The sequence below is a fragment of the Rhinoderma darwinii genome, chromosome 3 (genome assembly GCF_050947455.1).
Source record: "Rhinoderma darwinii isolate aRhiDar2 chromosome 3, aRhiDar2.hap1, whole genome shotgun sequence".
NCBI classification, from domain to species: Eukaryota; Metazoa; Chordata; class Amphibia; order Anura; family Rhinodermatidae; genus Rhinoderma; species Rhinoderma darwinii.
The window spans coordinates 395,386,500-395,412,692 of NC_134689.1; the positions used below are offsets into that span (position 1 = coordinate 395,386,500).

Consider the following 26,193-nt stretch of genomic DNA (forward strand, 5'->3'; position numbering starts at 1 on the left):
CAAACATGACCATATATTACGACCATATCGTAACTGAATACATCAAACATGACCACATATTACCACCATATCGTAACTGAATACCACCAAACATGACCACATATTACCACCACATAGTGACTGAATACATCAAACATGACCACACATTACCATCATATCGTGACTGAATACATCAAACATGACCACACATTACCACCATATTGTAACTGAATACATCAAACATGAGCACATATTAGCACCAAATCATAACTGAATACCATCATACATGACCATATATTACGACCATATCGTAACTGAATACATCAAACATGACCACACATTACCATCATATCGTGACTGAATACATCAAACATGACCACATATTACCACCACATGGTGACTGAATACATCAAACATGACCACATATTAGCACCATATCGTAACTCAACACCATCAAACATGACCATATATTACGACCATATCGTAACTGAATACATCAAACATGACCACATATTACCACCATATCGTAACTGAATACCACCAAACATGACCACATATTACCACCACATAGTGACTGAATACATCAAACATGACCACACATTACCATCATATCGTGACTGAATACATCAAACATGATCACATATTACCACCATATCGTAACTGAATACCACCAAACATGACCACATATTACCACCACATAGTGACTGAATACCACCAAACATGACCACATATTACCGCCACATAGTGACTGAATACCACCAAACATGACCACATATTACCACCATATCGTAACTGAATACCACCAAACATGACCACATATTACCACCATATCGTAACTGAATATTATGCTCAGAATGTGACTGAATAAAAACAACTAAACAAAGACCACTAATACCACCATGCAGTGACCATATAGTGGACAATTTTCAGCTCCACACAGGTGATCTGCAGGGCATCATATATAGTTAATGGTTTATATAGTTGATAAGGGTGAAAAAATATATAAAGTCCAACCTATGGTACTACTGTGTTGATCCATAGAAAAAAAAAATGCAATTGCCTTATATTAGGAGGAAAAAATTATTTCCAACCCCCTAGGTCAACGACCCATCTCCAGAAATCCATTACGTTTAACCTTTTAGTGACCAGCCTATTTGGAGCTTAAACCCATTATGGAGATGGCCTGCTAAAACTCTGGAATGCTTTTACTTATCCAAGTGATTCTAAAATTTCTTTCTCATGAAATATTGTACTTTATGTTAGTGGTAAATTTTTATCGAAATGTTTTCTCTGTATTTCTAAAAACAAAAAAATGAAATGTAAAGAAAATTCCGGAAAATTAGCATTTTCCTAAATTTCAATTCCAATTCTGAAGTCCTCTACATTTAGAAAACCCTCATAAATTATCTTATTTTAAAAACTGCAGCCCTAAATGTATTCCAACCAGCATTTAGGAAGTGTGTTAACCCTTTAGGTGTTTCACAGGAATTAAAGTGGAGGTAAAAAAAATATATATTCAAATTTAATCCATTTATTTCTGTAAGGCCTGATTTACACGAGCGTGTGCGTTTTGCGCACGCAAAAAATGCGGCGTTTTGCGTGCGCAAAAGGCACTTAACAGCTGCGTGTTTCATCAGTGTATGATGCGCGGCTGCAAGATTTTCTCGCAGCCGCCATCATTTTGACACTCCGTTTGGATGTTTGTAAACAGAAAAGCACTTGGTGCTTTTCTGTTTACATTCAGAGAATGACAGCTGTTGCGCGAACCACGCAGTTCGCACGGAAGTGCTTCCGTGCGACATGCGTGGTTTTCACGCACCCATTGACTTCAATGGGTGCGTGATGCGCAAAAAACGCAGAAATATAGAACATGTCGTGAGTTTTACACAGCGGACTCACGCTGTGCAAAATTCACGGACTGTCTGCACTGCCCCATAGCCTAATATAGGTGCGTACGACACGCGTGAAAAGCATGCGCGTCGCACGCGCGTATATTAAGCTCGTCTAAATGATGCCTAACACAGCAGGTGTTAATAGAGAAACACAACTCAAAGTGTATTACCCAGATTCTGCAGTTTTCAGAATATATGTGGCCCCAGTGTGCTATTGGACACAAAAACAGGCCTCAGAAATGAAGGAGCACCTTGTGGATTTTGGGGTCTTCTTTTATTAGGATGTTTTTCTGGCACCACTGTAGATTTGAAGAGACCTTCAGGTGCTAAAACATGAGGAACATCGGCAAAAATACCCCATTTAGGAAACTAGACCCTCAAGGAATTAATCTAGTGGTGTAATGAGCATATTGACCTCACAGGTCTTTTAGCAAATTTATTAGAATTAGGGTATGTTCACACGGCCTATTTACGGACGTAATTCGGGCGTTTTTGCCCCGAATTACGCCCGAAAATAGCGCCTCAATAGCGTTGACAAACATCTGCCCATTGAAAGCAATGGGCAGACGTTTGTCTGTTCACACGAGGCGTATATTTACGCGCCGCTGTCAAATGACGGCGCGTAAATAGACGCCCGCGTAGAAGAAGTGACCTGTCACTTCTTTGGCCGTAATTGGAGCCGCTATTCATTGACTCCAATGAATAGCAGCGCTAATTACGGCCGTAATTGACGCGGCGTTCAAGCGCCTGCACATGCCGTTACGGCTGAAATTACGGGGATGTTTTCAGGCTGAAACATCCCCGTAATTTCAGCCGTTACGGACCCCCGCCGTGTGAACATACCCTTAAGCTGTCAAATGTATTTCTTTTCCAATAAGATGTCGTGTTATTTCTAATTTTCCATTTTCATCAGGATTATAGGAGAAAAAGCACCCCAACATTTGTTACGCAATTTCTCCCGAGTTAGGAAATACCCCAAATGTGGTCGTGAACTGCTGTTTGGGCACAAGGCAGGGTTTAGAAGGGAAGGTGCGCTATTTGACATTTAGAGCACAGATTTCGGTGAAACCAAAGCAGAGATTTAAGGGTAGTAACACACTACGCTGCGTAAAACTACACAGCATATCCGCCCAGGTAACTACATGGAATGGTGGTACGGGTTTTCAAGTGGCATGTCCGCTGCGGAAATACTGCAGCAACAAAAAAGGGTTTATACTTACCCGGCCGTAGTCATGGCGAGGTGTCTCTCTTCTCAGCGCAGCCCGGCCTCCTAGGATGACACTGTAGTCCATGTGACCACTGTAGCTTTTGATAGGCTGCTGCAGTCACATGGGATGAAACGTCATCTCAGGTGGCCGGGTTACACTCAGAATAGAATGAATATCGCATCGCTAGGACTAAGGCTGGGGGTAATTATGAGCTTTTTTATTAATTTCAAATAAAAAATACCCTTTTTGCGACATGGCTGTTTGTTGCGGGTTTTACCTCCTCAATTTAATGGGGAAAACCTGCAACAGAACAGCAGCAATTCCACAGCATAAATTGACATGCTGCGGCTTCAAAATTGCTTCCTGGCCTTTTGGCTAAGATCAAGTGTAGTACCTGCTCAAGCTGAGGTTAGTAATCATCCCTGCTGGTGGAAGTTTGGACCATCGTAGAGGGATGACAGAACGCCGAGGTGTGGGCAGGGAACAACAACGGTCATCGCTCTTGTATATGCATTTGGTTTAAAAGTACCATTTGTAGGTGACCAGGCGACCGCCGGATCGAGGTCAGGAGGTCGGGTAGTTTGGAAGCCCAAGTTGCTATGTGCCCCAGGGCTGGTGACCCTGGGGTGCCCCAGCTCACTGGGGGTGGGATCCCACTGAGTGAAGGCACATTTGCATGCACTCTCTTTTACACTTCTGAGCACACACCTTTATTCTCCCGGCCTTCTGGCTTTTTATACCTGGCGGATGTCCAGGCTGTATCACAGCGCACATCCACTTATTTAATTTTGGTTTTCACTGTGTGTTTGTCATGTTTGTCACAGGATTTCAGATGTGGTGCCCTTTTGGGACCCTTCCAAGGTCTAGGGGGAAAATGTGTGGCCTTCTGGTTCCGGTTTCCCCTTCAACCCTGCCTCCCTTCTTCGAAGGGAGGTGCAAGTAGAAGCAGGCTCCAAGGCGGACACTGGGGTGGCAGCCCAGAGAGAAGTCTTGGAGTGTTTTGGGGTCTCCCTGAGCTCCGGCAAGGGGGGATCATCGATCCTCTTGGCCTAAGTCTTGGAGGGTCTGGGATTGGTTATGCAGGGCCTCTCTCTTTTAAGAGAAGGGCTGCGATAGACTGCATACTTGTGCACTTTTTGTGTGGCACCCCTGCACTTTTTTTTGCACCTGGGAGATAGAAAGCACGGCTCGGGCTTCAAAAACCGCACCGCAGATCAATTCATGAATGTTAGTTTCTGGCAGACTTTTTCCGCTGTGTGTGGATGACATTTGTACAAATCTCATCCAATCTGCTACCACTGTATTACGCTGCAGAGTTTCTGCGAAAATATCCTCAGTGTTTCCTCCTAGTGTGTTCCTACCCTGAAGGTGTACCAGAATCAACATTTATCCCCTTTCCTGTGGATTGCCGGGACTCCCCATTAACCTTTCCCGACCTATGACGAAAATGGTCGGCTGCTAGATCGCGCACCATGACGTTCATTTTCGTCAGTATTTCAAACTGTCACTCTGTGTAAACACAGAGTGACAGACCCGCGCTGACAGCTGTCCTAGACAGCTGACACATCAGTCTTGCCGGTCAGCGGACCATCGCCGCTGCTTACGGCAATCAACCCCTTAAATGCGGCGACGGATTACAGTCGCCGCATTTAAGTGGTTTGAAGCACATCGGCAGCCCCCACGAAGTGATTGTGGGGGCTGTCGATGCTTTTTGTGGCAATCGAAGTCCAGACAATGGCCTCCGGGTTGCCATGTACGGAAGCCTCGGAGGAACAGCCTCCAGCCAGTCCTCCTCGGCTTCCTGTCAGTGTGACAGTTACGTCACAATGACAGTTAGAGTACATCACACTACGTGTGTAGTGTAATGTACTCTAACAGCGATCAAAGCTGCAAGTCTCGTAGTCCCCTAGTGGGACAAGTAAAAAAAGTAAAAATAAGTAATAAATGTTTTAAAAAAAAAAAAAAGAAAACATTTTTAAAAAATGAGTTCTAAGTTATATGAACACAAAATGCTTTTTTTCCCCTATAATAAGACTTTTATTATAGGAAAAAAATGAACACGTTAAAAAAGTACACATATTTGGTATCACCACATTCGTAACGACCCCAACTATAAAACTATACTGTTATTTTTCCCGCACGATGAACACCCCAAAATAAAAAACTACAACAGAATCGCAATTTAGTCACCCCCCCCTGCCAAAATAAAGAATAAAGAGTGATCAAAAAGTCGAATGTACCCAAAAATAGTACCAATAAAAACTTCAATCCGTTCCGCAAAAAACAAGCCCTTACACAGATTTTTTGATTAAAAAATAAAACAATTATGTCTCACAGAATATGGTGACACAGAAAATAATTTTTTATATAAATAACTGATTTTATTGTGCAAACGCTAAAAAAAGGAAAAAAACCTATATACATATGGTATCGCCGTCATCGTACCAACTCGCAGAATAAAGTAAAAATTTCATTTATAGCGTACAGTGAACGCCGCAAAAAAATAAACTAAAAAACTTTGTCAGAATTCCTGTTTTTTGGTCAGGATTGCAAAAAAATTGAATAAAAAGTGATCAAAAAAATCGCATGTACCCCAAAATGGTACCAATGAAAACTACAGATTGTCCCGCAACAAATAAGCCCTCACGCAGCTCCGGTGGAGAAGAAATAAAAAAGTTCTGGCTCTCAGAATATGGCGATGCAAAATGTGCAGAGTGTTTCAAAAGCGGATAAGATCGGGCGCCATTTATCAGTGCGACACCGGCCACATATCTGCGGATTATTATTTATTTACCCCATTATTATACCCCCTTATAGCTACAGCTCCTGATGTACTCTTGTTTGTTTTTTTCTCCTTTATCCCTTCTGAAAATGAGAAAATTCAACATTTTAGTGGAAAAAAAATTGATATTAATTTTCGCAGCCTAATTCTAATAAACACAGCAAAAACCCGTGGGGTCTAAATGCTCACTATACCCCTAGATAAATTCCTTGAGAGGTGTAGCTTCCAAAATGTGGTAACTTTGGGGGTTTCCACTGTTTTGGTCCCTCCAGTGCATTGCAAATGTGACATTGCACCGAAAACCATTCCAGCAAAATCAGAAATCCAAAATCCAAATGGCGCTCCTTCCCTTCTGAGCCCTGCTGTGGGTCCAAACAGCAGTTTATTACCACATATGGGGTATTGTCGTAATCGGGAGACATTGCTTTACAAATGTTCGGGTGAGATTTTAATTTTTACAGACTAATTCCAATATATTTAGTGAAAAACCTGTGTGGTGAAAATGCTAACTACACCCCTAGATAAATACCTTAAGGGGTCTAGTTTTCTAAATGGGGTCTTTTATGGGGAGTTTCTATCGTTCTTGTAGCTCAAAGCCTCTCCAAATGTACAGTGGGGCCTACAACATTTCAAGCAAAATATGAGTCCTGAAAGCCTCCGGTTACTCCCTTCCTTTCGGGCCCTGCCGTGTGTCCAGGCAACGCATCAGGGCCACAATGGGGGTATTTTTGAAAACAGGAGAAACAGGGTGATAGATTTTGGGGTGTGTTTCTTCATTCTCATGATCGTTTTATAAAGAAATCGGTCTTCAAAGTGATACTTTTATGAAAAAAGTGAAATCTTATTATTTTTCATCTGCTATGCATTAAATTTAGCAAAAAACTGTGAGGTCAAAATACTCACTACACCCCTAGATAAATACCTTAACCCCTTAAGGACGCAGCCTAGTTTTGGCCTTAAGGCTCAGAGACCATTTTTCAAATCTGACATATTTCACTTTATGTGGTAATAACGTCGGAATGCTTAAACCTACCCAAGCGATTCTGAGATTGTTTTCTCGTGACACATTGGGCTTCATGTTCGTGGTAAAATTTGGTCGATATATTCAGTGTTTATTGGTGAAAAATTGCAAAATTTAGAGAAAATTTTGAAAAAATTGCATTTTTCAGAATTTAAATGCATCTGCTTGTAAAACAGACGGTTATACCACCCAAAATAGTTACTAGTTCACATTTCCCATATGTCTACTTTAGATTGGCATCGTTTTTTGAACATTCTTTTATTTTTCTTGGACGTTACAAGGCTTAGAACATAAACAGCAATTTCTCATATTTTTAAGAAAATTTAAAAAGCCTTTTTTTTAAGGTACCTCTTGAGTTCTGAAGTGGCTTTGTGGGGCCTATGTATTAGAAACCCTGATAAAACACCCCATTTTAAAAACTAGACCACTCAAAGTATTCAAAACAGCAGTTATAAAGTTTTTCAACCCTTCAGGCATTTCACAGGAATTAAAGCAAAGTGGAGGTGAAATTTGCAAATTTCATTTTTCTTGCTGAATTTCAATTTTATTCATTTTTTTTTCTGTAACACAGAAGGTTTTACCAGAGAAACACTACTAAATATGTATTTTCCAGATTCTGCAGTTTTTAGAAATGTCCCACATGTGGCCCTACTGCGCTCGTGGACTAAAAGACAAGCCCTAGAAGCAAAGAAGCACCTAGTGCATTTTGAGTCCTCTTTTTTATTAGAATATATTTTAGGCAGCATGCCAGGTTTGAAGAGGTGTTGAGGTGTCAAAACAGTAGGAATCCCCCAATAGTGACCCCATTTTGTAAACTACACCCCTCAAGGAATTCATTTAGGGTTGTTGTTACCATTTTGACCGCACATTTTTTTCACAGCACGTATTTGAATTGGGCTCTGAAATGAAAAAAATGTCATTTTTTCCAATAAAATTTCATTTGTGATCAAAATTTCTTATTTTCACAGGGAACAAAATACCCCATTTTGTTGCCCAATTTGTCCTTAGTGTGGCAGTACCCCATTTGTGGTGATAAACTGCCGTTTGGGCCCATGGGAGGGCTCAGAAGGAAAGGAGCGCTATATGTTTGTTGGAGTCCAGATTTTGTTGGATTGGTTTTCGGGTGCCATGTCGCATTTGCAGAGCCTCAGAGGTATCAAAGCAATGGAAACCCACCAAAAGTGACCCCATTTTGGAAACTACACCCCTCAAGGAATTCATTTATGGTTGTTGTTAGCATTTTGACCGCACAGTTTTTTCACAGCACCTATTTCAATTGGGCTGTGACATTAAAAAAATTTCATTTTTTCCAATAAGATGTAATTTTTTACCAAAATTTCTTATTTTCACAGGGAACAAAATACTCAATTTTGTTGCCCAATTTCTCCTGAGTGCATCAATACCCCATTTGTGGCAATAAACTGCCGTTTGGGCCCATGGGAGGCCTCAGAAGAGAAGGAGTGCTGTGTGTTCTTTGGAGTACAGATTTTGCTGGTTTGGTTTTCGTGTGCCATGTCGCATTTGCAGAGCCCCAGAGGTATCAAAGCAATGGAAACCCACCAGAAGTGACCCCATTTTGGAAACTACACCCCTCAAGGAATTCATTTATGGGTAATGTGACCATTTAGACCCCATAGTTTCTTCACAGAACTTATTTGAATTGGGCTGGGAATTTAAAAAAAATATATTTTTTCCAATAATATGTCATTTTAGCTCAAAAATTCTTATTTTCACAAGAAATAAAATACTCAATTTTGTTGCCCAATTTGTCCTGAGTGCGGCAATACCCCATTTGTGGTAATAAACTGCCGTTTGGGCCCATGGGAGGCCTCAGAAGGGAAGGAGCGCTGTGTGTTCTTTGGAGTACAGATTTTGTTGGATTGGTTTTCGGGTGCCATGTCACATTTGCAGAGCCCCAGAGGTATCAAAGCAATGGAAACCCACCAGAAGTGACCCCATTTTGGAAACTACACCCCTCAAGGAATTCATTTATGGGTAATGTGACCATTTAGACCCCATAGTTTCTTCACAGAACTTATTTGAATTGGGCTGGGAATGAAAACAAAATTATTTTTGTCAAATAATATGTAGTTTTGGCTGAAAATTTCTTATTTTCACAAGAATCAAAATACCCCATTCTGTTGCGCAATTTGTTCTGAGTGCCGCAATACCCCATTTGTTGTGATAAACTGCCGTTTGGGCCCATGGGAGGGCTCAGAAGGAAAGGACCACCATTTGGCCTACTCTGGATTTTCTAGTGCGAAGTCATGTATGCAGAAGCCCCTGAGGTACCAGTACAGTTGAAACCCGCAAGAAGTGACCCCGTTTTAAAAACTACACCCTTAAGGCATTCATCTAGAGGTGTAGTGACCATTTTGACCGGAGACCTACACCCCATAAACTGTAATGTGGGTTCTCCCGGGTATGGCAATACCCTACATGTGGCTGTTATCAGCTGCCTGGACACACAGCAGGGCCCAGAGGGGAAAGACGAGGGGGGATAAGCTGTGCGGAGTGCATCAGGGTAAGTAAAATTGGGGTAAATTATAAACCAAGGGATGTATGATAAATTTTAAAACACTTTCATACAGAGCTCTGGTTATTCGGGACACGTGTCACATTGATATATTGTGTCCTCCCTTATCCCCCTCTTATAGCAGACTTTGCACCTCTTTTGACTTTTTCCCTTCTTGCCAGTTTGGGGAACTTCCCCTGGAAAGTGTTGCCCTGGTACGATGCGTGTGGGCTCGCTTCCAGAAGTACTGGGTGCCCCCCCTTCTTGGTCCCTAAAGATTAGGTTCTTGATAATCACCTCTTGAAATTCCAGGAAAGTTCCCGTCTGGCCTGCACATCGACGTAGCACGTACGCATTGTACAAAGCCATCTATATGATGTTCCCGGCCAGCTTCTTATACCACACCGCATGGCGCTGTAGGGCTTCAGGGCTTGATCTTACAAGTCCATCACTCCCATGTACCTATTGCAGTCCAGGATGCAGTCTGGTTTGGGGGTGGCCTTTCCTTCATATATCCTAAACCTGTAGGTATACCCTGATGCACTCTCACAGCTTATACATCTTCACGCCATACCTTGCCCTCTTACCCGGCAGGTACTCGCGGAATTGAACCCTCCCTTTAAAATGTACCAGGGACTCATCAATAGAAATACACTTCTCGGGGGTGTATGCTTGGGAAAACCGGGCACTGGAACGGTCTAATAGGGGTCTCCGTTTAGACAAACGGTCAAAACTGGGGTAATCTCGGGGTGGGCACGGCTCATTATCAGTATAATGTAAGAAGCGAAGTATTGCCTCATTTATTTATTTTTTTAGGTTCCAGTTCAGTTCTGAAGTTGCTTTGAGGGGCCCATATATTAGAAACCCCTATCAAATACCCCATTTTAGAAACTAGACCCCTCAAAGTATTCACAACAGCATGTAGAAAGTTTATGAACCCTTTAGGTGTTTCACAAAAATTTAGAGCAAAGTAGAGGTGAAATTTACATTTTTTTTTTGTCAGAAAATCCTCTTTATACCATTTTTTTTATAACACAAAAGGATTTATCACAGAAACGCAACTTAATACGTATTGCCCAGATTCTGCAGTTTAGAGAAATATCCCACATGTGGCCCTTGGGCGGTAATGGACTGAAGCACCGGCCTCAGAAGCAAAGGAGCACCCAGTGGATTTTGAGGCCTCTTTTTTATTAGGCACCATGTCCGGTTTGAAGAGGTCTTGTGGTGCCAAAACATTGGGAACCACCCCAATTTGGAAACTAGACCCCTTGAGGAATCCATTGTAGTTTTCTTGGGGTGCATGCGGCTTTTTGATCAGTTTTTATTCTATTTTTAGGTGGCGTGGTGACTAAAAAACAGCAATTCTACTATTGTTTTTTTTTCGTTTTTTTTTACAGCGTTCACCGTGCGCTATAAATGACATATTCACTTTATTCTGCGGGGCGATACGATTACGGCGATACCAGATGTTTATAGTTTTTTTTTATGTCTTATGGCGTTTTTATTTTTCAATCAATAAAGCCGTGCAAGGACTTATTTTTTGCGTAACGAACTGTAGTTTTGATCAGTACCATTTTTAGGTACATGCGACTTTTTGATCTCTTTTTATTCCATTTTTTGTGAGGTGAAGTGACCAAAGAATTGTGATTGTGGTTCGGTTTATTATTATTTTATTTTACGGCGTTCACCGTGCGGGATAAATAATGAAATAATTTTGTAGTTCAGGCCGTTACGGACGCGGCGATACCAATTATGTATAGTTTATTTGTTTGTTTATATATTTTTATTAATAATAAAGGACTGATAAGGGAAAAGGGGGGATTTTTACTTTTATTACTTTTAAATCTTTTATTTTCTAATTTTTACACATCTTTTTTTAACTTTTTTTTCACTTTATTACTTTGTCCCACTAGGGGACATGAGGGCAGGAGGCTCTGATCGCTATTCTAATACACTGCACTACATGCGTAGTGCAGTGTATTAGAACTGTCAGCTACTCACTGACAGCAAGCATAGTGGGTCCTGACGTTGTCAGGACCCACTAGGCTTCCGTTTATGGCATAGCCGGACGCCATTGTTTCGTGTCCGGTTGCCATAGTCACCATCGCCGGCCGCTATCGCGTAGCAGGCCGGCGATGGCAGCTTAACCCCTAAAAAGCCGCGATCTCTATAGAACGCGGCTTTTAAGGGGTTAATCAGCGGGGACACAGCGATCGGTCCCCGCTGTAGGAGCTGTGACAGCTGCTGAACAAGACAGCAGCGTCACAGCTCCTGTATGTGTCGGGAGGACGGCCGAAACGGCCGTTACTCCCGAGACGTACTATTACGGCATGGAGCGCGAACGATACAGCTGCCATGACGTAATAGTACGTCAAGGAGCGGGAAGGGGTTAAGGGGTTTAGTTTTCTAAATGGGGTCATTTATGGGGAGTTTCTAAACTTCTAGCAGCTCAAAGCCTCTCCAAATGTACAGTGGGACCTACAACATTTTCAAGCAAAATATGAGTCCTGAAAGCCTCCGGTTGCTCGCTTCCTTTCGGGCCCTGCCATGTGTCCAGGCAATGCATTAGGGCCACAATGGGGGTATTTTTGAAGACAGGAGAAACAGGGTAATAGATTTTGGGGTGTGTTTCTTCATTCTCATGGTCGCTTTACAAAGAAATCTGTCTTAAAAATTACACGTCTGTGAAAACATTTTAATTATATTTTTATACGCCTGCATTGCATGACTTCTTACAAAAAAAACTGTGCGGTCAAAATACTTACAACACCCCTTAATAAATACCTTAAGGGGTGTAGTTTTCAAAATGGGGTCACTTGTGGGGGGTTCCCATCATTCTAACACCTATGAGCCTCTGAAAACCTGGCTTGGTGCAGGAAAACAAAATGTACTTCAAAATTTATAAAATTATTATTAAATTTGTAAGTCTTCTAAATTACTCAAAAAATATAATTTTTTTGTCCAAAGTGCTGCCAAAATAGAGTAAAGAGATGGAAATATATATTTAATAAAAAAAATTGTACAGTATGTATGTACATATGTGGCATATTGCCGTTAAAAACAGGGAAAAATGTTAATTTTTACAACATTTCTTCAATTTTTCAATTAATTTACGCAAATCGTATCAGTCTACTTTTACCACTAAAATAAAGTACAACATGTGACGAAAAAACAATGTCAGAATTACTTGGATATTCAAAACTTTCGCAGAGTTATTCTCTGATAAAGTCACACATACCAGATTTAACAAATCTGGCTTGGTCATTAAGAGGTTAATTGCGAGAACGAGGGTGCCATGCTCCTTTAAATGCCTTTGGGACTTATTGAAACAGCATAGCCAGTAGCACACACATGACTGCTAATCACATTAAGTGTATGAACGGAATATTCAGGACCTCTAGTCCCAAGTGAGTCAATGATATGCACCAGTTGCAGCTCTGCCAAAGTTTTTCTGCTCTTTATTACATTATTCAGTCTCCAGAGAGACTGTCAAAAATTGCCATGCTGACTATATTTCAAGTCATCCTGACGGGGTATTGGTAAAAGTTTTCAATCAGCAATAATCACGCCTCGGATAAACCTCATTGGCTATGATACTGCCACTGCGCAAAGCTACCGATGGATGTGAGAAGCTGCAGCCTCCGTACCTTGAACTCTTTTCACACTGTGGAGATGCATAAACAGTAAGCATTGAAGCACATAGAGCAAAGGTTTCTGGGAGTGAATATGCTAATAAACTCCTCCCTCAATCATGAACAATAGATAAAAGAAGGAAGAAACTAAAGACCACATGGTGGGGGGAGGGGGGAAGGAGGAAGGACACGGAGAACCAGGCTACTGTCGAGATTTTAGGGTAGGTCCATAATAATGTTTTATTTGCGCATTTGGCTACTAGTGTAATTTATTACTACGATGTTAACTCTTTGGTTGAGAATAGCTAAAAACTAGTCCACCGGATCGGTTCCTGTTAAGCAGAAACAAAAACTCCTACAAGAATTTATACAAAAAAAGGGCGTTTGGAAAAAGATCCTACACTAGAAAGAGGCCAGGGAGTGTACTCTCCAATATTCGCTGCTCCCAAAGCAGGAGGAAGATGGAGCTTGGTCATAGGTTTCACATATTTGAACAAGTTTTTTGTCAAGCCAAAAAAAAATGTCAGGAATGTTGAAACATCCACCAATGAGAAATGAGAAATTCAGGAATGTTGAATATTCAATCGGTGATTGAACATGCTTCAGCCCAATGATATGATGGCTACTATCGACCTCGTGGATACGCACCTACGTATTCCAGTCCTCAAGGCTCACAGGAAGTTTGTTTGAATTACAGGTCTTATTCAGGGTCAAATTCTTAATTTCCAATTTTCCTGCCTACCCTTCCCTTTGGGATTGCCTCTGCCCCCCTGGGTATTTACCATGGCGGCTGTTGTATTATCTGCAACCCTCAGAACGAAAGGTATTCTTGTGATCCCATACCTAGACTAATGGCTCATCAGAATCCCTTTTCAGGAAATTCTTCAGGATCAAATTCATACCACGCTGCAGATGACTCAGAGTCTTCAGAGTCAGCGTTTCCAGATCAATTACAAAAAATCCCACCTTCTTTTATCATCTCAGCTGAAATATCTGAGGTTTATTATAGATACTCAATATAAAGTTGTTCCTGACTGAGGGCAGAGTCCAGAGCACAAAAGAAGCCCATCAGGAACATCCTCAATATTGGGGTTTGCTCTGTTCACTTTGCCATGACAGTCTTTGGTCCACTAAACTCATCCATCGAGGGGGTCCCATGGACCAAAGTCAACATCAGAATTCTCCAGTCAAATATCTTAAGGTTCTGGAACTGAAATCCCAATTCTCTGGCTCTCATTATTCCGTTCTCGGCCAAGGACAAGTTAGATCTCAAGTGATGTTTGTCTCCCTATCATCTCTGCAGGGGACGGTACAACATGGCTCCCCGCCCGATAGACCTCACTATGGATATGTCCGGTTTGGGCTTGGGTGCCCATGTAGCGATACACTGGGTACAAAGCAAGTAGTCCAGGACAGAAATGTCCTTATCCTCCAACCTCAAAGAAATGAGAGCAGTCAAGTTAGCCCTGTTTAATTTCAAATAACTCTTATACCAGCAGCCAGTCCAGATCCAGTACAACAACCTTCCGACTGTGTTTTGTCCGAACAGAGAGGTACCAGAAGTGTTTCTATGACACAGGAATGCAGTCAAACAATGGAATGGGCAGAAAACAACGTCAACACCTAAGCTGACTGGTTAAGCCAAAATTCCTTACGTCCAGGGGCGTGAAGCCTCAATCAGAAGGTATTCCTACAGATCATGGTCAGAATGGGCAATCCTCAGCTGGATGTCATGACAACCAGATCCAACACCAAGACCATAACCTTTGGCTCACTTTACAAGAACGAGCATCCTGTAGCCATTGATGGCCTATCCATAAGCTGGGAGAGGACCTTCATTTATGTGTTTCATCTTTAATTCCTCGAGCCCAGAGGAAAATTTCGGAAAGGTGTAAGCCATCGGTTCACATTGGCCCAGAAGGTAATTATTTTCACTCGTGTTAGCTTTATCGAGAGGAAGATCATGGAAGTTACCGTCACACAAGAATCTACTGTTCTATCAAGGGTTCCTGCATCTCAAGCACAAATACCTGCATCTGACGGCCTGAAGGCTGAGCAGAGCTCCTTAAAATCCAAGGTCCTTTCTGAATAGGTGGTCAACACTCTACTAACCTCTAGAAAAGTGAGTACGTATAAAGTCTATTCCTGCATCTGGAATATATTCTCATCTTGGTGTTTCCAGAGAAACAGACCTCTTGATGATGTGACTTCCTGTCTTCAGTTTTTACAAGAAGAATACGAGAAGGGTCTCAAACCTAAAACGCTTAAAAGTTCATATAACAGCAATTAATGCCTTCTATGAAGGAAAGTTTACTTGTCGCACCTTGGTGTCCAGATTCCTCAAGGGAATCAATAGACCTATATTCCATAGACATGTACCATTGGGACCTATACATTGTCTTGAGTCACCTATGTAATCCTCCCTTTTGAAGGAAGCCTCTCTGAAGTAGATCTCTGTTTCTAGTGACCATAAAATCAGCCAGAAGAATTGGTGAAGTACAAACCTTGTACTCTAAGATCCCATACCTTAGATTTCTTCCTGATGTTGTCATCCTGAGGACCATGCCAGGGTTCCTTCTGCCTAAAACATAAATCAGGAAATAAATAGTTCTCTCTGGTATTTTCCAGTCAAGATCCATCCTCGAACCTGAACCTACTTCATGTGAGGAGAGCGGTCCTGGCACATCTTCAGCACTCTCTACCCTTCAGGAGTTCCGAGGCTTTATTCCTTCAATTAATTTCACAGGCAGAATAAAGAGAATAGAGCTAGCCAATCAACTCTTGCCAGGTGAATTAGAGATCTTATTAAAAAGTGCTATAAATCTAGGAGGTCAAGATTCCCCGCTTAATATCAGGGCGCATTCAATCAGATCCACCACAGCCTCATGGGCAGAAAAGTCAAATCTCCCTCTGGATCAAATCTAGAAGACAGCAACATTGGCATCACCATCCAACTTCGTGAAGCACTACCGGCTGGACGTCCATTCTGCAGAGGGTTCGTCCTTTGGCGAACGAGTGCTTAAAGCTGCTACTACGTCTTCTCTCCCTTGATATACTGCTTTATAAGTCCCCGATGAATGTGCTGCCGTAGGATGAACTGGAATTGAAAAATTTACTTACCTGAAACTTTCATTTCCTGGAGTCCAAGGCAACACAATAGCCCACCAATAATTTTCAACTACTTGCAACTATGCATCTTCATTCTGGTGTCTGGGAGCTTTATAGGGGAATGCTTGATTGTTTAATTATTATTAATTTTTTTTGCATGTACTGCTTATTAACCATGTCTGTTCTATCCGGCAGTCAATAGACTTTAACCCCCTGTGTAAGTGCCGCCTTCGGACTCCAGGAAAGGAAAAGTTCAAGTGACTAAATTTTCCAAATATAGTGACTGAATAACTACCATACCATGATCACATATTATCACCACATGGTAACGAAATACCACCATACAATGACCACATCAGTGGCGTAACTACCGCCATAGCAGCAGTAGCGGCTGCTACGGGGCCCGCGGCATGAGGGGGCCCGTGTCGCCCGCCGGCACGGGCCCCCACCATGGCCGGAGGCTCCGCTAGCAGCCGCTATGGCTGCTACAGCGGGACGCCACTGAACACTACGGCAGAGCAGGGAGGTATCTCCCCGCACTGCCATTAACTGGTTCCCGACCGCTGGCTGTATTTTTACGGCCAGCGGTCAGGGTCCTTAAAACCCGAGCCATAGACTTTCTACGGCTCGGGTTTTAACTTGCTGCCCGCGCGATCGGGCAGCTGAATGTCGGGTCTCCGGCTGTCAGTGACTGCCGGGGACCCTGAGGAGAGGATAGAAGCAGCTTTCGCTGCTTCTGTCTTCTCTGATCACTTGTACACAGCGCTGAATGCGCGCTGTGTACAGGAATAGAGACAGCAGCAGCGGCGCTGTCTCTATTCCTCCCGGTGATCATGTGACTGGTCACATGATCGCCGGGTGCCGTTAGTGGCAGGCTGCTGCTGGGTCTAACAAGACCCAGCACAGCCCTATTAGTGACAATCGTCACTATGAGAGGGCTGATTTCCCCTGTAACTGGGGCTGCTGTGCAGCCCCAGTTACAGTGGAAGAGATGGTGTAAAAGAAAGAAAAAATATATATAAAGTTCCCCAAAGGTCTTCTTTGACCTTTGAGGGACAGACCATAGTAATAAAAAAATAATAAAGTAAAGTGCAAAAAAAATGTAAATAATAAATACACATAAAATACCCACCCCCAAAAAAAACGTTCCCCCCCGCCAATCATTGTTGTAACGCTAGCGCTGACCCAATTACCCTAATATAGACATGTAATATATAAAAATTTACGGTAGACAATGACGATCACAAATAAAAGGTCTATTTTAGGGTAAAACTATGTTATTACCAAAAAAAAATAGCTGAAATGTAAAAAAGCTTATTTTTTTACTATTATTTTCAAACTTTATGAATAAAAATTCTAAAATAGCAAAAAAGGTGTGTATAAAAACGATAAAAAATGAAACTTGCATTGTCTACGGAAAAAAACGTCACAAAAATCACGTCGTTAGCGCAACACATAAAAAAGTTATAGCCATTTAACTAACACGTGCTAAAAATGGCTAAACGGTGTCTGGTCCTGAAGGCGCAAAATAGAGCAAAAGACATGTATCCCCCCCCCCCTCTCCACAGGATCTCCACAGGACATGTATCCCCCCCCTCTCCACAGGACATGTATCCCCTCTCCACAGGACATGTATCCCCTCTCCACAGGACATGTATCCCCTCTCCACAGGACATGTATCCCCTCTCCACAGGACATGTATCCCCCCCCCCTCTCCACAGGACATGTATCCCCCCCCCCTCTCCACAGGACATGTATCCCCTCTCCACAGGACATGTATCCCCTCCCTCTCCACAGGACATGTATCCCCCCCCCCTCTCCACAGGACATGTATCCCCCCCCCCTCTCCACAGGATAGGGGATACATGTGTGATCGCTGGCAGCGATAGGGAGAACGTGGAACTGAAAGTCCCTTGAAGTTCTCCATCACAAACCTCGGACTTCCGGGGTCTGTGTCGGCAGCTCCGTAGAAATGAATGGAGCGCCGGTCGTGCTTGTGCGCATGCGTGACCAGCGCTCCTTTCATTTTTATTGAGCTGCGCAGACGCCGGAAGTCAGGTTAGTCATGGAGAAGTTCAGGGGACTTTCAGTCCCCCGTTCTCCCTATCGCTGCCAGTGATCACTCATGTATCCCCTATCCTGTGGAGAGGGGATACATGTATTTTGTAGGACACACTGTAGGTCGCATTTTTTTGGGAGGGGGGACGCTGTATGGCGTTCCCTACAGGGGGGGCTGTATGGCGTTCCCTACAGGGGGGGCTGTATGGCGTTCTCTACAGGGGGGGCTGTATGGCGTTCTCTATGGGGGGGCTGTATGGCGTTCTCTACAGGGGGATGTATGGCGCTATCTACAGAGGAGGGGCTGTATGGCGTTATCTACAGGGGGGGCTGTAAAAAAGGCACTATCTACAAGGGGGGGGTCGTGTGACACCCAGGGGAGGGGGGGGCCCAGTCAAAAGTTTGCTATGGGGCCCAGTCTTTCCTAGTTACGCCCCTGGACCACATATTATCACCACATAGTGTTAGGGATCTGCCAGGTACTTCATCTAGCTATACTCCTGGGATTAATCAATCCACACCTGAGGCCAGACCTGTTCGACTGACACCATCTCCCACCAACCAGGGTGGCAGGCTCAGGAGTGGGAGAGCCTATCGCGGCCTGGTCTGTCGGAGTTAGCTCCGCCCCCTGCCCTTTATTACCTGCCCTGTGCTCTCCCTCAGTGCTTGTAATTCTTTTGGATTCCTGGCCCCACTGCTGCTTTGCTCCAGCCTGCTTCTGCCGTGCTTCTGCCTTGCTGCAGTTCTGCTTGACCTGCTTTGCTTTGCCCCTGGCTTGCTTCTGTCTCCGTGCCCGCTCGGGTGTACTCACTTCGTCCTGGTCCTGACTGTTCGTTCGCCGCCCCGTTTCCTCGTGGCGTTCCGTGGCTACTGTTCCTTCCCCTTGCTGAATTTTCCCTGAATAACCGGGTCAGTAACTCGTCAGGGGTCTCCCCGTTTTTCTGTAATTTCGGGTTTAACCCAAGGTTCTCCTCCGTCTCCCCTGGTTGTTCCAATAATCCTGAGGTAGAGGAGGTTCATCGGGAACTGTGCACTGTCTGGGCCCAGGTTCAGAAGAACCTAGAGGCGTCCCAGAGCGCACAAAAGATTCAGGCGGATAGTAGACGTTCTGCTAACCCCCGGTTTGTCGTCGGGGATTTGGTCTGGTTGTCGTCCAGGAACTTGCGCCTTAAGGTCCCGTCCAGGAAGTTTGCTCCCCGATTTATTGGACCTTATAAGATCATTGAAGTCCTCAACCCTGTATCCTTCCGTCTGGAGCTCCCCCCATCCTTTCGCATACATGACGTCTTCCATGCCTCCCTCCTTAAACGCTGCTCCCCGTCCTGGTCCCCCTCGAGGATACCTCCTGTTCCCGTTCTCACCCCTGAGGGGGTGGAATTCGAGGTGGCCAAGATTATGGACAGTAGGATGGTCCAGGGCTCCCTCCAGTACCTGGTCCATTGGAGAGGATACGGGCCGGAGGAGAGGACTTGGGTACCTGCCCGTGATGTTCACGCTGGGGTATTGATCAGGAGGTTCCACCTCCTCTTCCCCACTAAACCGGGTCCCCTTAGTAAGGGTCCGGTGGCCCCTCATAAAAGGGGGAGTACTGTTAGGGATCTGCCAGGTACTTCATCTAGCTATACTCCTGGGATTAATCAATCCACACCTGAGGCCAGACCTGTTCGACTGACACCATCTCCCACCAACCAGGGTGGCAGGCTCAGGAGTGGGAGAGCCTATCGCGGCCTGGTCTGTCGGAGTTAGCTCCGCCCCCTGCCCTTTATTACCTGCCCTGTGCTCTCCCTCAGTGCTTGTAATTCTTTTGGATTCCTGGCCCCACTGCTGCTTTGCTCCAGCCTGCTTCTGCCGTGCTTCTGCCTTGCTGCAGTTCTGCTTGACCTGCTTTGCTTTGCCCCTGGCTTGCTTCTGTCTCCGTGCCCGCTCGGGTGTACTCACTTCGTCCTGGTCCTGACTGTTCGTTCGCCGCCCCGTTTCCTCGTGGCGTTCCGTGGCTACTGCCCCTTCCCTTGCGTGTTCCCTGTTTGTCTTCCTGTGCACTTAGCCAGCGTAGGGACCGCCGCCCAGTTGTACCTCGTCGCCTAGGGCGGGTCGTTGCAAGTAGGCAGGGACAGGGCGGTGGGTAGATTAGGGCTCACTTTCCCTTCACCTCCTTCCTGCCATTACACATAGTAACTAAATACCACCATACCATGATTACATATTATCACCACATAGTAACTGAATGCCACCACCATAACCACATATTATCACCACATAGTAACTGAATACCACCATACCATGACCACATATTATCACCACATAGTAACTAAATACCACCATACCATGACCACATATTATCACTACATAATAACTAAATACCACCATACCATGACCACATATTATCACCACATAGTAACTAAATACCACCATACCATGACCACATATTATCACCACTTAGTAACTAAATACCACCATATCATGACCACATATTATCACCACATAGTAACTAAATACCACCACCATGTCCACATATTATCACATATAGTGACTAAATACCACCATACCATGTCCACACATTATCACCACATAGTGACTGAATATTATGTTTATACTGTGATAGAATAAAAACCACAAAAAAGACCAATAATACCATCATACTGATAATGAATAATGCCACCAGACAGTGGACACATTAAGGTTCAACATAAGGGATGCAGGGCATCATATATAGTATATATACAGTAGAAATTCCTGTGAGTGTCCCATTCATGTGAATGGGAATTGTATGTAAACCATGGCCATGCTGCAAAAACACCCTCATTAGAATGAATGGGACTAATTTACAGTAACAAAAACCTGGACGAGTATAGAAGCAAAGTAATTGCAGAATAGTGCAGTTTGTATTATTCTTATATGTATTTTACCTCGACACAGGATGTTTTTTCTATTTTTTTTATAGCTAAAAGCCTAGCGCCCAAACAGGGACTTGAACCCTGGACCCTCAGATTAAAAGTCTGATGCTCTACCGACTGAGCTATCCAGGCTCTGTTGATGATTATTTCTACATGTGTAATTCAACCACAATAGTTCTTGCTCCGAGGAAACACAATACAAAAACTGTAATATGTAAATAATAGTATACCGCTAATAATACAGTAACAGAATAATACCACAAAGATCAAATAATACCACCACCAAATAGTGACTGAATACCACCATACCATGACCACATACCACCACCAAATAGTGACTGAATACCATCATAGCATGACCACATACTACCACCATATAGTGACTGAATACCACCATACCATGACCACATACCACCACCAAATAGTGACTGAATACCATCATAGCATGACCACATACTACCACCATATAGTGACTGAATACCACCATACCATGACGACATACTACCACCATATAGTGACTGAATACCACCATACCATGACCACATACTACCACCATATAGTGACTAAATACCACCATACCATGACCACACATTATGCCCACATAGTGACTGAATACCACCATACCATGACCACATATTACTGCCACATAGTGACTGAATAAAAACAACTAAACAAAGACCAATAATACCACCATGCAGTGACCATATAGTAGACAATTTTCAGTTCCACACAGGTGATCTGCAGGGCATCATTGTAAGTTAATGGTTTATACAATTGATAAGGGTGAAAAAAGAATGAGCTGATCCAGAGCAAGGCAAAAAAAAAAAAAAAAAAAAACTCCTTTGAGTCAGTTACCAATTTCCTTCTGAGGGAAATTTTCTTCCCAACTCACTGGATCAACAACCCATCTCCAGAAATACATTACATTTAACCCTTTAGTGACCAGCCTATCTTGGACTTTAAACTTTTAAGGACATGGCTTGTTTAGACCTAAAGGGATTTTCTGGAACAATTAACTAGTATAGGCTCTGCTCCGGGACTCTGTGGAATTCCCTGACATCGCTGTCCATATATGGACAGTGATGTCAGGGGATTCCACAGAGTCCCGGAGCAGAGCCTATACTAAAGCTCTGCCTGGGACTCCGGCCCTGGGGAAGACCCTGACAACTCTGTACATATAGGAACAGTGATGTCAGGGAATTCCACAGAGTCCTGGAGCAGAGCCTATACTAGTGCTCTGCCCGGGACTCTGGCTCTGGGGTAGACCCTGCCAACACTGTCCATATATGGACAGTGATGTCAGGAGATTCCACAGAGTCCCGGAGCAGAACCTATATAGCGCTCTGCCCTGCTCTGGGACTCCAGCTCTCGGGTCAAATGAAGGTTTTTTTTAACCATTATGTAAGAGAGTGTTGTTTGGTACAGCACAGTTATGTTGCAGGTTTATCGTTAGCTCTCGCTAACAAAAAAATCATGACACCTTCCCTTTAATGGTAGGAACAAACTACGCTGCGTAAAACTACACAGCGTATCCACCTAGGTAGTCGCAGGGAATTCCGCCTTAAAAAGTGCACCAAATTGTGGTGCGATTTTTTTTGGGCGGCATGGCGATGCGGCTCTATGTGCTGAGCGTAGCCCGGCCTCTTGGGATAGCGCTGTAGTCCATGTAACTGCTGCCGCAGTCACATTGGATGAAACGCCATCCCCAGAGGCCGGGCTGCACTCTGAACAGAGAATTGCATCGCTAGCACCGCGGCAGGGGGTAAGTATAAGCTTTTTTTTATTAATTTCAAATAAAAATAAACTTTTATTTTTTCATCAATTGCGATTTTTGCAGTGGAATTGCAGCGTTTACGCAGGCGAAAGTCACAACAAATATCGCTTTGCTGCGGGTTTTACCTCCCCACTTTATTAATTGGGAAAAATCCTCAAAAGTGCAACGATTCAAGCAGCAAATTGACATGTTGCAGCTTCAAAAACCGCACCGCTGGTCAATTTATAAAAGTTTTTTTTGGTTGATTTTTTCCGCTTTTTGTTCAAATCTCATCCATTCTGCTGCTACTGTATTACGCTGTGGATTTTCCACAACAAAATCCGTTGTGTAAAATCTGCAGTGTTTTTGCCTTGTACCATTCTACCCAAAAGGTGTTGTACCAGAATCAGCATTTATCAGCTATCCTGTGGATTGCTGGGACCCCATTAACCCCTTTGTACACCACGACGGGCTATTACGTCCTGGTGCGGGGGGAGAAGTATAGAGCAGGCTCACGTGCTGAGCCCATCTCCATATGCTGCAGGTGTCAGCTGGGTTTTACAGCTGATACCTGGGACTAACATCCAGGATCAGCGATCGTGCTGTTCCTGGCCGTTTAATCCCTCAAATGCTGCGGTCAATGGCGACTGCAGCATCTGAGACGTTAAATACAGGGGGCGGCCAACACTGACAGCTCATCAGTCTACGGGATCGTGGGGTGCCGATGGTTGTCATAGCAGCCCAGGGGCCTAATGAAGGCCCCCAGGTCTGCCTTCACTCTACCTCTGTGAAGCCGTGCCTGTGGCAGGGCTTAACAGGAGCCTGTAAAAATGACAATATACTGCAATACATTATATTGTACCCTAAAGGGACTAATAAAATGTGTTAAATACAGGTATTAGTAGTGAAGTTCAAAAAGAGAAAACTTTTTACGTCAAAGTAATGTAAAAAATTTGTATCGCTGCGTCCGTAAAAGTCTGAACTATTACAATATATCGTTATTTAACTGGCGTGGTGAACAACGTAAAAAATTCAAACTGCCAAAATTGCTGTTTTTTTGGTCAACTTAACGGTGCCAAAAATGTAACAAAAAGTTTTCAAAAAGTTGTATATACCAAAACATTGTACTAATAAAAACTACTGCTCGTCCCGCAAAAAATAAGCTCTCACACAGCTCAATCCACTGAAAAATAAACATGTTAAGGCTCCAAGAATGTGTTGACACAAAATACTTTTTCTTAACAAAAAGTAATTTTTTTTAAAAAGTAGTAAAATATATTTTTAAAAAAACACATGAATTTGGTATCACCGGAATCATATTGAGCCGCATAATAAAGTTAAGTTGTTCATTTTACCGCACGGTGAAAGCTGTAAAAACAAAACCCAAAAAACAATGGAGTAAGCCTTTGTTCACATCTGCGCTAGGGTTCCATTCCGACGGAGCCCTGACGGACACAAACGGAAAACATAGGTTTAAGTTTCCATCACCATTGATTTCAATGGCGACGAATCCAGTGCTAATGGGTTCCGTTGTTTTGACGAAAACAATACCGTATTCGACTGCGCTATTGATTCCGTCAAAACGACGGAACCCTTGCGCAACGGAGACAAACGGAAACCATTGGCAATGGATCCGCCACCATTAAAATCAATGGTGATGGAAACGGAAACCTATAGTTTCCGTTTGTGTCTGTCTGGGCTCCGTCCTGACGGAAAGGAGCCCTAGTGCAATTTTTTCCAATTTCAGCCCACAAATTATTTTTTTTTCAGTTTCCGAGTACATTATATGGTATTTAAAGAGGCTCTGTCACCAGTTTATAACTGCCCTATCTTCTACCTAATCTGATAGGCGCTTTAATGTAGATAAGTAATGTATTGTTTTTTTTAAAAAAACAAAGTTTATTTTTTACAAAGTTAGGGTCCCGTTCTGACATTCCGTCTGAGCTGTACCCTGAACAGACACAAACAGAAACCAGAGGTTTCCATTTCCATTGACTTCAATGGTGACGGATCCAGTGCCCATGGTTTCCGTTTGTCTCTGTTGTGCACCGGACCCATCGTTTTTACGGAAGCAATAGCGTAGTCGACTATGCTATTGCTTCCGGCAAAACTACAAACTCAGTTTGTGTCTGTTCAGGGTCCCGTTCTGACGGAGAGCACCGACGGAATGTCAGAACGAGGCCCCATGAGTATTTTAAGTGTGAGGCTGGGTTCACACGAGCATGTTACGTCCGTAAAGGACCGAACACACTGCAGGGAGCCGGGCTCCTAGCGTCATAGTTATGTACGATGCTAGGAGTCCCTGCCTCTCCGTGGAACTACTGTCCCGTACTGAAAACATGATTATAGTACAGGACAGTTGTCCTGCAGCGAGGCAGGGACTCCTAGCATCGTACATAACTATGATGCTAGGAGCCCGGCTCCCTGCAGTGTGTTGAGTCCGGGACTTGCGGCTGAAATACGTTCCATCCTTTACGGACGTAACATGCTCGTGTGAACCCAGCCTTATACAAATTTCTTCTTAAATACCAAGTGGGCGTAGTAAAGAGAAGTGTATGCCGCTGACCAATCAGTGTCATACACTTCTCTTCATTCATGTCCATCTTAATCCACAGCACAGCGTGATCTCATGAGACTCCCGTAGTTCCTTCACACAAGCGACGGGAGAATGACCGAACACCACCTCCTGGTTATGGATCTTGAAAAGCGGGGAGTGAAAAACAGAAAAAAAAAAATAAAAAAAATAAATGGCTCAGTCTCGAAGAGGCTCAAAAGCCCTTTGTACTCAGATGAAGAGCCGGCCATACGTGTATGAACAGCAGGATTCAGGGTCTACTCCCGCAATCAGTGAAATAGTGCCCTATCTACTACATAATGTGATCGGCGCTGTAATGTAGATAACAGCAGTGGTTTTTATTTTGAAAAAACAATCAATTTTGAGCAAGTTATGCACAATTTTAGATTTATGCTAATTAGTTTCTTAATGCCGAACTGGGCGATGTAAAGAGGAGTGTATGACGCTACCAATCAGTGACCAATCAGCGTCATACACTTCTCTCCATTCATTTTTAGCAGTACTCGCAAAACACAGCGTGATCTCGCGAGATCACGCTGTGCTGTCACATATTCCCAAAGTAACTTTACCGAAGTTTCTTGAGCGTGAATAGAGGTCACCTCCAGCCAGGACGCACTGTAAACTTCGGTAAAGTTTCTGTGAATGACAGCACACGTGATCTCGTGAAATCAGCCATGCTGTGTGAGTAAGTCCCACAGAAACTTTTTTTTTTTTTTAAGTGTCAGGAGTGATGAATAGACATCGCGTCCTGGCTGGAGGTGACGTCTATTCACTCT

The 26,193-nt window shown here is 43.5% G+C and overlaps 2 non-coding genes across 2 annotated transcripts; both read right to left on the reverse strand.

Moving 5' to 3' along the window:
* Positions 1 to 12,871: 12,871 nt before the first annotated feature.
* Positions 12,872 to 13,011, reverse strand: LOC142751300 (U4 spliceosomal RNA). Its single transcript, XR_012882853.1, has one exon. It is a non-coding gene; the product is annotated as a U4 spliceosomal RNA (small nuclear RNA).
* An 8,137-nt stretch (positions 13,012 to 21,148) lies between these two features.
* TRNAK-UUU (transfer RNA lysine (anticodon UUU)) lies at positions 21,149 to 21,221 on the reverse strand. The gene has a single exon. It is a non-coding gene; the product is annotated as a tRNA-Lys (tRNA).
* Between the last annotated feature and the right edge of the window lie 4,972 nt (positions 21,222 to 26,193).